At 51.0% G+C, this 13,740-nt stretch overlaps 1 protein-coding gene across 2 annotated transcripts in view; it reads right to left on the reverse strand.

Moving 5' to 3' along the window:
- DYM (dymeclin) overlaps positions 1-13,740 on the reverse strand; it is a 1,345,000-nt gene that overhangs the window by 133,441 nt on the left and 1,197,819 nt on the right. The window lies entirely within an intron of this gene.

Consider the following 13,740-nt stretch of genomic DNA (forward strand, 5'->3'; position numbering starts at 1 on the left):
GAGGTAACTGGTCTGTACGATCGCCGGAGACGGTCCCACTCGGGGATCTCTCCCCCAGTATCCGGCCGACCCTCAGGGTCCCCGTCTAACATTGGTGGCAGCGGCGGGATCCGAACCTACGCATAATCGTACAGAAAGTCACCCGACCCACGACACACGACCACCATGACAACAGAGAGCGGAACAACGGAGAAATTCCAGATGGAAAAATTGGAAGACTACAACCACCGAGAACTGAAGCAATATTGCATGGAACTTGGTCTCCCAACCACGGGTCTGAGTACGAAGGAAGACTTCAAACGAGCCCTAGAAGCCTGGGCGGAAACGGGTACGGCCGTACCCCGAACACAAACAACCGAAACGAGCCCCGCACCAACTAAAGAAAGAGCGGGTCTCTCCCTGGAAGAGATCCGAGAAAGAGAAAAAACCAGACTCCACGAATTAGAACTAGCCCGACTTCGCTTGGATGGAGAACTCAAGCTGGCAGAACAAAAAATAACCCTGGAACACTTACGGCTCAGGGAAGAGCGAGAAGACAAGCAAAGACAGAGGGAGCTAGAGGAAAAGAAACTAGAGTACGAACATGAGCGCAATCTCAAAGCACTGGAGATCCAGAAACAGGATAAAGACCTCGGGCTCCCCGAACGACCGACCCCGTCTGCCTCGACCGAACCCAAGGTTCACATCCCCAAAGATGTCATCCGGGAATACCACAAGAACGATGATATACAGCAGTGGTTTAAAGCCTATGAGGTGGCAATGACCTCCCACCGGATTCCCCGAAGCGATTGGGGAGCCGGATTATGGGGGAGGTTTGTCAACGAAGGGCGGGACGCCCTGCTGCAACTCCCGGACCAGCTGATGACCTCCTACGACCACATGAAGGCCGCCCTCCTCACTCGATACGGGCTCACACCTGAGATGTACCGCCAACGGTTCCGCGACTGCAAACGGATTCCGGGTACAACTTGGGTGGAGTACGTGAACTTTTTTAGCCGAGCCTTCGAGGGGTGGATCAAGGGCAACAAGGTAACCACCTACGAACAACTCTTTGACCTTATCGTATGGGAACACCTGTCGAACAACTGCTTCGTGGAGCTCCGGCAACACCTCCTGGACAGTAAGCTAACCGACCCTCGACAACTCGCCGTCGAAGCCGACCGGTGGGAAAGCACCCGAGTTGGCCGGAACGCACCCAGCGAATTATCCAGATCGTATCGCCCCCGAGGGGGAGGAGGAAGTCAGGGTCGGGGGAGAGACCCCGGCCCCTCGTCACCCCCCAGAAACCCCTCGACCCCGGTTGGCCGAGGAAGCCCTGCCGTCCGGGCCGGTTTCCGGGCCAACATTACGTGCCACAGGTGCCAGCGACCCGGTCACTACGCCAGTGATCCCAACTGCCCAAAGAATCCGAACACTACCCCCCGCCAAGTTGCAGCGGCGGCCCTAGGGGAAGAACTAATCCCGGAGGACCAAGAAGAGTACGAGGCCGATCCCTCTGAATGGGCACCCGCCGCCATGGCACTGGTCTGCTTAGGGGAGAGAGACATGATTCCGCGGGCCCCCCTTCCCGCCAACACACAGAAGTACGGTCAATGGGTCAACATTAATGGCCGCCGGGCGGAAGCCCTCCGCGACACCGGGGCCAGTGTAACGGCGGTCCGACGCCACCTCGTCACTCCAGACCAAATCTTGCCGAACATTCTTTGCCCTGTCCGATCAGCCGACAACTCTGAAAGCCTATGCCACATGGCCTGCGTCCCCTTCGAGTGGGGGGGAGTAACAGGGATGTTAAAAGTAACTGTCCGCGATGATGCCCCCGTGGACTGCCTCCTAGGAAACGATCTTGAAAGCTCTCCCTGGGCAGCTGTCGAGCGGAGGGAGCACCTGGGGATGCTTGGCCTCCCCGAATGGGTCTGCGTCACGACCCGGTCCATGACCGCCCGCGCGGTCCCCAGCCCGGAAGAGCCCGAGTGGCCAGAACCTCCTCCCGCGCTCATCCCAGAGGAGGCCGCCCCAGAAGCCAGTCCATTGACCCAAACCGAAGAAGGATCCGACCAGCTTCGGGACGTCCCTGACCTGGCACACTGGCGGCAGGAGGGAGGCCCCACGCAGGAACAATTCCGGGCCGAACAGAAAACTTGTCCCTCTCTCGAAGGACTCCGGCAGCAAGCCCTGGCCCAGAGCACCGGGGATACCTCGGGGGCCCACTGGATCTACTGGGACCAAGACCTGCTCTACAGCGAGCAGAAAGTTGCAGAACTAGGGGCCGGTCGGGTGCTGGTGGTGCCCCTTCGCTTCCGAGACTTCCTCCTGAACTTAGCCCACGATGTCCCCCTTGCCGGACACCTGGGGCAGGATAAAACCTACGACCGCCTGGTGACCCATTTTTTCTGGCCCCACATGCGGAAGGATGTCACCAACCACTGCAAGGCCTGCCCCACCTGCCAGGCCAGCGGAAAAAGTGGCCGAAAAATCAAAGCACCGTTACAACCCTTTCCTGTCGTCACCACCCCGTTTGAACGAGTGGGAATAGACATTGTGGGGCCCCTCGACCCGCGAACAGCCCAAGGACATCGGTTCATCCTGGTCCTTGTAGACCACGCCACCCGCTATCCCGAGGCCATCCCTCTTCGGACTGTGACGGCCCCCGTGGTGGGCCGGGCCCTGATGGGGATCTTCTCCCGGGTGGGGTTCCCCCGGGAGGTCGTCAGTGACAGGGGCACAAACTTTATCTCCAGATATATGAAGTCCCTCTGGCAGCAATGCGGGGTCACCTACAAGTTCACGACCCCCTATCACCCGCAAGGAAACGGACTGGTCGAGAGATTCAACCGCACCCTCAAGGGGATGATTAGGGGTCTAGAAGAACCCCTTCGACGCCAGTGGGACGTGCTACTTCCATGCCTCCTGTTTGCCTATCGGGAGGTCCCGCAGAAGTCCCTCGGCTTCAGCCCATTTGAACTCCTGTACGGGCACCCCGTCCGGGGCCCCCTCAGCCTAGTCAAGGAAGGTTGGGAGCAGCCTCCCCAGAAAACTCCCCCGGACATCTACAGGTATCTCCTGGCTCTCCGCAACCAGACCCGGCGGTTCCGAGACGCCGCCAAAGCCAACCTCGAGGCCAGTCAGGAGGACATGAAGAGGTGGTACGAACAGCACACGTCCTCCATTGAGTTCGAACCTGGACAACAGGTCTGGGTGATGTCCCCGGTTGAGCCCTGTGCACTCCAAGACAGATGGTCCGGGCCCTTCAAGGTAATCGAACGCAAGGGGCCCGTCACCTATTTAATCGACATGGAGACTGCCCGGAACCCCCTACGGGTCCTCCATGCCAACAGGCTCAAACCCCATTTTGTGCGATCCGAACTCAGCCTCCTGATGGCTACCGATACTGGGACAGAAGAAGACTCCGAACCCCTTCCGGACTTACTGAGGGCCCTCGAGCAGGATGGCTCAGTGGAAGGGGTCCAGCTCTCCGAGGCCCTGTCCCCGGAGCAACGCCAAGACTGCCAAACGCTCCTGAGGCAGTTCGCCTCCCTGTTCTCCCTCACCCCCGGAGTCACCCCCTGGTGCCTCCACGATGTGGACACCGGGGACAGCCCTCCTATTCGACACCGAGCGTACCGCGTACCAGACCGGGTACGAGCCTGCATCCAGACCGAGGTGTCCAAAATGCTGACCCTAGGAGTGATCGAACCCTCAGACAGTCCCTGGGCGAGCCCAGTCGTCCTGGTTCCCAAGGCAGCTGCCCCGGGCGTTGCCCCTGAGCTCCGGTTCTGCGTGGACTATCGGGGGCTGAATGCAGTTACCCGGACCGACGCTCATCCCATCCCCCGGGCAGACGAGCTAATTGACCGGATGGGGGCCGCCCGCTACCTGAGCATCTTCGACCTAACAGCGGGCTACTGGCAGATCGGCCTCACCCCTAGGGCCCAAGAACGATCCGCCTTCTCTACCCCAGACGGGCACTACCACTTTAAAGTCATGCCCTTCGGCATGAAAAACGCCCCGGCAACGTTCCAACGGCTGGTAAACCAGGTACTGGCGGGCCTGGAAGACTTCAGCGCCGCCTACCTGGACGACATTGCTGTGTACAGCCACCAGTGGACCGACCACCTCCGCCACCTGCGGGAGGTTCTACACGCCCTCCAGCAAGCCGGGCTCACCATCAAAGCCAGCAAGTGCCAGGTTGGCCAAGGGTCCGTGACCTACCTAGGACACCAAGTGGGAAGCGGGCTGGTGGCCCCTCTCCAACTCAAGATCGCTGCCATCCAGGCCTGGCAACCCCCTACGATCCAAACGGAGGTCCGAGCCTTCCTGGGGCTCACCGGATACTACCGGCGGTTCGTGAAGGACTATGGCAGCATCGTGGGGCCCCTCACAGAGCTCACCTCCAAAAAGAGCCCCAAAACCGTCAACTGGACCCCGGCCTGCCAATCGGCCTTCGAAAAGCTAAAGACCGCCATGTGCACGGCCCCCGTGCTCCAGGCTCCCGACTACAGCCGGGAGTTCATTGTGCAGACGGACGCCTCCGATCATGGTGTGGGGGCCGTCCTCTCCCAACTCAACGCCGAAGGGGTCGACCATCCGGTGGTCTTCATCAGCCGACGCCTCTTGCCCCGAGAACAGCGCTGGAGCACCATTGAGAGAGAGGCCTTCGCCGTAGTCTGGGCACTCAAGAAGCTCCGGCCCTACCTCTTCGGCACCCACTTCCGGGTGCAAACAGACCACCGACCCCTGCAATGGCTGATGCAAATGCGGGGGGAGAACCCGAAGCTGCTACGTTGGTCCATCTCCCTGCAGGGGATGGACTTCACTGTGGAACATCGACCCGGCCAAGACCACGCCAACGCGGATGGCCTGTCCCGCTTTTTCCGCCTCGACGAGGAAAGTCCCCAAGAAGATGGGTGACTCTCCCCGCCTTCAGCTGGGGGGGACGCATGTTGGACAGGCCACATGAAGGGCTCGCTCCCTCCCCGCAGGACAGGGCCCGGGCCACCGTCAGCACCATTGCCGGCCCAGCCGCCATCTTGGACACGGCACCACGCGGCCGTGCGGCCTCAGCCCGACCCCAACCCTGGGCCTGGCCAGGCCCCGACATCCCGGCACCACCCTCCACCCAGGAGGTGAACGGCCCACTTGGCAGGTCAATGGGAGTACGAAGTGTCGATGGCTCTCCCCCGCCAGGTGCCGAGCACCCCCAGCCTCCTCGGGCGCTGGCTCCACCCCCCTGCTGGGTGTCTGGGCTCCCTCATCCCAGACCCCCCGACCTCCAAGAGCGAGGGTCCGGACATCAAAGGGCGCCAGGCCTATAACTGAGGCAGCCCCAGGACAGGAAGGCAGTTGTATCCTGGAGTCGAGAGACCCAAGAAGAACTCATCCGTAACTGGCCTGCTGGCGCTGCCGCGGCCCTCTGCCTCGTGAAACCTTCGTCTTGGCCTGCTGGCGCTGCCGCGGCCCTCTGCCTCGTGAAACCATCGTCTTGGCCTGCTGGCGCTGCCGCGGCCCTCTGCCTCGTGAAACCATCGTCTTGGCCTGCTGGCGCTGCCGCGGCCCTCTGCCTCGTGAAACCATCGTCTTGGCCTGCTGGCGCTGCCGCGGCCCTCTGCCTCGTGAAACCATCGTCTTGGCCTGCTGGCGCTGCCGCGGCCCTCTGCCTCGTGAAACCATCGTCTTGGCCTGCTGGCGCTGCCGCGGCCCTCTGCCTCGTGAATCCATCGACTTGGCCTGCTGGCGCTGCCGCGGCCCTCTGCTTTGTGAGACTATCATCTTGGCCTGCTGGCGCCGCCGCGGCCCGATCCACAGACACTCCAGCTCGAGGATTGTGAGCTCGCCTCTTAACACCACCGGTACCGATCCGGTACCAAGACTGTCCCGCTACCCCCTTTTCCCTACAGAGACTAGAAGTGAGAGGACCCCCGGGTCCGAGATATCCTGTATCGCTGATATCCTTGCCTTAAGAACCTTACATAAAGCATTGAACTCGACTTGGTGTGGTGCCTGTTTGTGGGGAGGGAGGTAACTGGTCTGTACGATCGCCGGAGACGGTCCCACTCGGGGATCTCTCCCCCAGTATCCGGCCGACCCTCAGGGTCCCCGTCTAACAGTGCCAATTCTTTAATGGTGCACCTTGATAAAAAAGAAAAGTTAGCCATATGTACCAAGATCCCCATTTATTTCATTCTCCAGCACCACCAACAAAGAAATTGTGTCTAAAGTACCAGAATATATCCTAGATCGCAATTTTCTTAAATCTCAGTGTTATGCGGTTCGGGTAGTAGTGCTGTATGGAGACAAATGTTATCTGTATCACTAATAATCATGTAATCCAAATTAATGATTACAAAATATGAAACGTGTTTTGGAGTATGTAAAGACAGAAATGTTGCTAATAGACCAACCAACAGAGTGTTCTATTGAAATAGTTAACAAAACTCAAAGTAATAAAGGAGAAGCCCCAAAAGTAGCTGTCAGTAGTTAGATCATCACTGTAAAAGCAGCATTTAACCATAAAAGGGCTCAGAGAAACCAAGCTCCGGCCATAAAGGGCTGACGAATAGAACAATGTCATAATAGGGACTAACCTGGCTACTAAGATTCCCTATGGAATTTCAGGACCAGTACATTTTAGTTAAAGTAAGCAAATATTACTGCCAAAATCGAAATAGGGGTTTATTTTCATGATTCCTTCAGTTTGTTTTTTTAGCCTATAAGGGCACAGAGTTCATTGGGATCATCCATGATACTGAAATTACTGAGGTAATTTTGCATCAGGATACTGCATGGTAAAGCTCTTTGACGTCCCAAATAGCCGTCATTAGTTTTGAGGGCAAGGCCTTTTAGAACAGAGAGATGATTCGTGGTATAACTATCAACAAGTCAGGAATACAGATAATCTGAACTACTGGTGAACTCCAGAGGACGCACATGGAAAGAATATGAGGTAAGGGGAACTCTAACTACAAGAAGACGAAGACCATAAAACAGAAAGCAAAGCTTAGAATAGTGTAAAGGTCACACTTTCTTCCTCAATCATTTTCTTTTACCTTATACTGTTTATTTGTGGTGGAACTGAAATGATGAATATTTCATAACTGACAAAATTATACAAGAACTGGGTTGAAGATGGTGGGAGGAGGGCTTGGAGATGCATTTCCCTCTCCATCCTTTAGAATTTTTCCTAAAGTACATGTCACGAAAGGCTAATTACAGCGAAGGCATCATTTTTACGTCGTGCTTAGGCAGTACTTGCACTGTCTCTTTGAGACATACTGTATTCAGAATATGGGCTTTAAGCTCCACCCATGTATTTTATAGGCTCCTTTGTCTGTATTATTGGTTTGTTTTCATTGGTTAATTTGTTTAATAGTCTCTCCTTAGTACCTCCTTGTGTCCTGTTGTAACATCTCACGAGGACTGCCCCTGTTACATGTGGTGTTACTCAGTATGCCATATTTACAGTTTGTGAGCACTATTTTCTTAAATGATTTTCTCATAGCTGATGTTGCAAGCACGACACGCTCTCCCGCTTCCCAGCACTCCTGTTTTCCTGACTCAGCGCAGTGCCTGATTATGGACACCACGCTTTATCTTTTAAAAAAGCTCTCTTCACGGCCGCCCGCTGAGCTTCATGCTTGGTAAAACATTTTATTTATTTGCTTTATCTTTAAGAGACCGCATGCCTTTATTTTTGCATGTTGTGGCGCTCATTCACGCGCTATGCCCTGGCCAGTGCAGCACGGCATGCATTATGTTCAAAACACGGCGACCGCATGCCTTTCTTCTGTTTTGTTTGCAAGCACTACACACTCTCCTGCTTCCCAACCCACCTTGTTTTCCTGACTCATTACGGCGCCTGATCAGGGATGCCACGCTTCATCTTTCAAAAACGCTCCCTCCCCACTTCATGGCCGACCGCTAACCTTCATCCTTGTTTCTATAGTCTGCAGCAACAATACTACAAAATAACTAATTCCACAGTTTCTTTGGGTGCCCATTAATTACTGTTAGTTGCCAAACACCCTCTCCTTGGGCTTTGCAATTTTTTAATGTTACAGTATTCGCTCTGAGTGGTGATAGAAAAATATTAGCATCCTTGATGTTGAATAGAACTGTTTAACAGTTATATTTCATAACATAAGCTAAGTCATCAAGGGAAAGAGCCATGATGTACACAGCTTGCTTCCGTTCATGGCGATGCTGTCCTGCCTTTGTTGAGTTTGAAATGTGCTTGACTGTTCCCCACTAACTGAATTAAGTTAGCTTTACAGCAATGTGGATTCATTAAAGGCCTGAGTGATTTTTTGGAAGTTAATTAAATGGAAATGTGCGTGGATCAGAATGCCGTCCAGTGTTACGGTGACAGACGCCTAATCTGAATATCGTGCTCCCATTGTAAGCATGACTGATATGCGACGGCCATTAAATACCAGAAGTGTCCTAAACAGTTTCTGTGCTCCCTTCCTCTTTGACCTCAGAAGAAGGCTGATGCGAGTGCAGACTCACTGTGGCACCCTGTCTCTGCTCTACGAATATTTACTCTGGGCCACCATTTCCATTTTCAGACACTGACGCCCTCCGTCTCCGCTGAGAGCACACTCACTGAGACCGTCTCCACTGAGAGCACACTCACTGAGACCGTCTCCACTGAGAGCACACTCACTGAGACCCTCTCCACTGAGAGCACACTCACTGAGACCCTCTGTTTTCACTAAGAGACCGACTTTGGCCCTCTGCTGTGAGCACATTTTCCGAACGGTCTTGTTGTGTGCACATGCCCAGTGTGGCCCTCTCTGGCATGCACGCACTCACTGCCACTCTGCTTTGCACACTTTCCCAAGGTATTGTTGCGTACACACGCTTACTGTGGTCCTCACTGCTGTGCACACATTCACTATGGTCTCCCGGGGGCAAGTACTCACTGTGGTAATCTCTGCTGCTCTCAAATTCACTGTGATAATCAAAGGGAAAAAAAATATATTGGACAAATAGATGTTTTTTGTTATATTATTCTTTTTGTTCGAATCCATTTTCAAGAAAAGCCATAAAATATTAATTGTTTCTCCTTTCTTAAAAATGAATTGCCCCAAAAAGTATATCTATAAATCGTATTACATTTTCCCCAGAAGAAAATTGCAGCTCTATTTCAATCAATAAAAAAACAATTACATTGCAGAACGTGAGTAGTAATAGTTATGCATGATGAATTGCTAAATGCAGACTTTATATTCACGCATGTGATATAAAAAATACATGCAGTGTAATTTCATGTTTATGAAATTATTCCAAACTGTAGCCTCACAGAAGGCAAAGAACCAACTCCACTCCAGAATAGAAAGATCACTGTAGGGAGCATTGTATGCAATTGAGAAAAAAAATCAAAATAAAGCCAAGACGAAGGCCTTTGTGCTCCTCCAAACCCTTCTTCAGGGATGTGGGTATCAATAGCTGAAATGTCCTGCTGCATCAGTGAGCCCCAGGACTCACCACCAGCGTAGCCTAGTGCAGACACGCGCTTGGTGCTGGTCATGTGCTCAGCACATGAAGCTCCTCTCCCCGCGGAGATACAAGGCTGAGAGGGGAGTAGGAAGAATGCTGGGTGCACTTCCCATTTCTGTGACCCCGTCAGGCAGTAACCTCTTTTTGGTTATATTCCTTCCTCTTGTGGACATAATAGACAGGGGCCTTAATGCAAATGTATTTTTATTTCTATGTACTTATGTCATATTTGTCTCAGTTGAGCCTAGTGGAATGGCAGCAGAGTGCTGCCTTCTCAACAGTGTAACTCAGCGTCACTTTATTCCACGGAAAACAGATTATGTTTTTATGCTCAGATTTCTTCATCTATTGCATTGATTTTAGGAGGCATAAGCAAAACAGCATTTTGCTATTCGGGTGCTCTACAGCCCCATTATTTTCGGCTGTTTGGGGTCTTCTGGTATGTGTTCAGGATTGTTCATTGTTTTTTTTTGTCTCACCACAAACTTCAGTTGTTGCTTACAGATATTTTGACTTTGGAGTACATTTGTGCATTACAAAATAATAAGGGAAATCCTTTCTTTATAATAAAATGCCAGCTGTTGACAATGAATATCAATGTCTCGACGGGAATCAATGAGGGGATAAACTTGAAAGGTAACAATTATCATAAACATTAAATGATGACAAAAGTAGTCCTAAGAATATAATTTAATGCTTTAATATTGTCGAAAAATGACAATCAGATCAGATTTGCACAAATTAGATGTCAGCCTCAACAGTGCTTTAACAGTTGTGTGTTAAGGTGAAAAAGTGAACACTTTGTGCTCGTGAAAACATATAAAAGGCGCAAATGAAACAAGTAAAGAAATATAAAGAAAATTGCTACAGCGTATTGGACCAAAATTCTAACTGGTCATGAATGATTCAATACAGTTGTGCAAAGATATAAAATCATGTCATAATTCAAAGTCCAAATTATAATTTGAGTAAATTGACGGCGTTTCGACCTTTCTGGCAAAATTACAGCATTAAATTATATTCTTGGGATTATTTTTGTTATCATTTAACGTTTATGATAATTACATTATCTTTCAAATTTACCCCCTCATTGATTCCCGCCGAGACATTGTTATTTGTTACCACATTTACCCAGGTCTCCACTGGGACTAGGGGTGTCTCCTGTAGTAATTAACAGCTGATGACAATGGGCACTAAAGATATAGTCGGGGCAAGCATGTATTCCTGAATCAGACTGCACGACCCACTGTATAGTAATTGTATAGCTACTGAATACCTGGCTGCATCGCTAAACACCTAAAGGTCCCCAAGGCCACTGCATTCCAAACCAAAAAACATAGGTAAAAGACATTTTCATTTCCAACGCCAATAGCTCTAACTCTCGCAAATGCGAGACATATTGTATTGCAAATTGTTGTTGTGTTATGCTATAGCGGCCTTCTCGCACCACTGGGAAGAAGCTATTTAAGTATATCTTTCATAAATCAATACTTGGTAAAAACAGTTGGTGGATTCATCACAACATTTCTAACATCCATCACATAATATTACATTACCACAATGGTCCTTGCAGTGCAATGTATGAAGAGTGAAGCATTCATGCAGTGTAATGGAGGAAGAACTGATCCACTGTGTGACATGCCTTTCCCCATCTTGCAAAAGCAGCCAGTCAATAACTTGACCCAGTCAATATGTCATCACTAAAGTGAAAATGAAAGGACCAAGTGATTATTATCCCCTATATTATAGCTTAATACTGCTCTGAGTATGTCAGGTGTGCAAGTTTGCCAAGTCCAGGGTTGGTTTGGGTTGATCTCTAGTGTTTTCAGTAGGCATCATTTTTAAAGAGCACAGACACGATACAACAGCAATGTCTCTTACATGTATACACTAAAGTGCATCCTATGAACAATATTTTCAGCCTTGAAAAAGCCGCCGACGTGTCTGCCACAAAGGGTGACATACGTGTTGGCTGGCTACTACTAACTGGAGCTCATACAAGTAACTTGCAGTCTACTAGAACTTGTTGCTGACTCCATGCATCTCAGTATTGGTCCTAGATGTTTTACAGACTTTGTTCTTCGAGGACTTTCTTCAAATGTCGGAACAAAAGCGGCCATCTTCTCGAATACTCCACGAATAAGAATTGGCACGAAAACAACTCTTCTAATATACAGAAATTGAATAATTATCATGGAACATATAATACGGCCTTTCTAATTTTTCATTAAATTGCTCCTCAGGCTCTATTGCTGTTAATATTTGTCGATATAAGAGAAAATGTTAATTGCTTGATATAATATTTTGGAAATGGATGAAAAGCGTGCTAGTGAATGTGCTTCTTTTGTTGAGATTTTTGGTCAGGCTTGCTGCTGCCCCAAAGCCTGTGCTGCTCCCATCCTCCTCTCAGGAGCTGCTAGACCCTGTATTTCTGTCTCCCAAAACTTGTTCTGCTAGCCCTCCAGGGACCCGGATCTACCAACCACCCCCAGGCCGTAAAGCTAAACACACCCAGTTGGGAGCACAAGCCATCCCCTGGCGCTGCCCCCTTCATTCAGCCTCAGCTGTTCCCACTCCCTTTGGACTCTGAACAACTCAGCTCCATGGGCCAACAGCTGCCCTACTCCCAACCGCCTGGATCTTTCACTCCTCCCCAGGCCCTACAAATAATCAGCCTGGTCTGTAGTAGTGCCAGGTTGGCTGGCGGGGTGTGGCTTTCACTACTACGCAACAGCTGTGGTTTTAAGAATAAATATTTCTTGTAGTTTATGGAGGTTTCGATATTCCTATGAATTATGCACTTGAACCAATGAGAAACCTAGAAATAAACGTTTTCACTCAATACCAGAACCTGCAGCAACGAATTAAAGTATTATAAAAGATCGGTGGAGAGAAACCAACGGAGAAGTGACTTTGGAGCTAATGTGGTGTGTAAGAGAGAGAGAGAAATAATTAAGTTTAAGAACTAGTGGGCAGGGTAGTGTGTGAGAGGGAAAGAACATACTCTTACATGTGTGCTCGACTTTATGTCAACCATGCGCGGGGTACTGGAGTCTGTCTTGCAAGATATGGGCAGCCATTACAATGCTGTGCCACAGATTGTGTGTGGCATTGTGAGGCCTTCTGCACGGGGAGCCGTTGCATCCCACCCTACCTCCGCGCTTCTTCTCTGCTTCACCATTCATGCGGGTAGGGTAAGGTTCTGTGGTGTACCCTTGAAGTGGCCATCTCAGAATGCTTAGGAGCATGCCTCGTTCTCCATGAAGACATCAGTACTGCATAGGCCTCTGTCATGTTCCAGGCCCATCACGGAGTTCTGTCCTTCTGGTGCGTCTGTGAGGGAAGCACGTGTTCTCACTTCGTGTTTGAGGAACCTCAAACACGAGCCTGCTGGAGGTGAAAGGGGTTTGTTCTTCACCATATCTTGTGTAATTCAGTTCCAGATGCCATCTTTTTTAGGCCACTCTCCATGGGGGAGGGCAGAGCGGTATATTGCTTGGTGTCCATTGAGGGTGCCCATCTTCCCGAGTGGGGAAGATCGGGTGGGCAGGGGGGTGCAGGTAGTGGGGGAGAGTAGAATAATGGGCTTCAGCTCCAGTGACCACCTGGTCCCAGGTGAAGGAGGGGTACGGGCTAAACAGTGTTAGGTTTGTGCCGGGGGTCTGTACAGGAGTTGTGGCTAGAGGGGTTTGTGAAGAAGGCCTGAGAGTGACAGCTGGAGTGTGGGGGGTGGGTTCCCCAGTGCTGCCTCCTCAGTGGTGGGATGAGGAGCTAGTCGATGTCGCGTACCTACCAACACTCGCTACACGTGCCTGGAGCCTTTCCAGATTTTTGAACAAACAATGTCACAATGTTATTGCCTTAGCGTTCCCCCATTTAAAAAGAATGTCTTGGCTTCAATAGAAGTAGATGAAGCCACACGGACACAGACTTCAATAGAGTGACTGAGATGAAAAGGCACATTAGACCGAGAGGAGAGGGAGGCTGGTGGAGTGAAAGAAAAGGTTGCTGGAGAGAGTGGAGCGGGAGGGGAGTGGAAGAAAAGGGTGAGGGAGAGGAAGTCTGCAAGGGTGAATACGTGAGTCAAAGGAGGGTGACTGAGGAGTAAAATGAGTTTGAGTGACAGGAGTCTGATTGTTCCCGTTTGCCCTTGTTGGGTCTCGGATGGACCCAGAGCCCAGGGCCCTGCCTGCCCCTGTTAGAGAGCACTATACATGCATGTACGTTGTTCCTCCTGTATGAGAT

Source organism: Lissotriton helveticus, chromosome 2_1 (assembly GCF_964261635.1).
Source record: "Lissotriton helveticus chromosome 2_1, aLisHel1.1, whole genome shotgun sequence".
Lineage (NCBI taxonomy): Eukaryota > Metazoa > Chordata > Amphibia > Caudata > Salamandridae > Lissotriton > Lissotriton helveticus.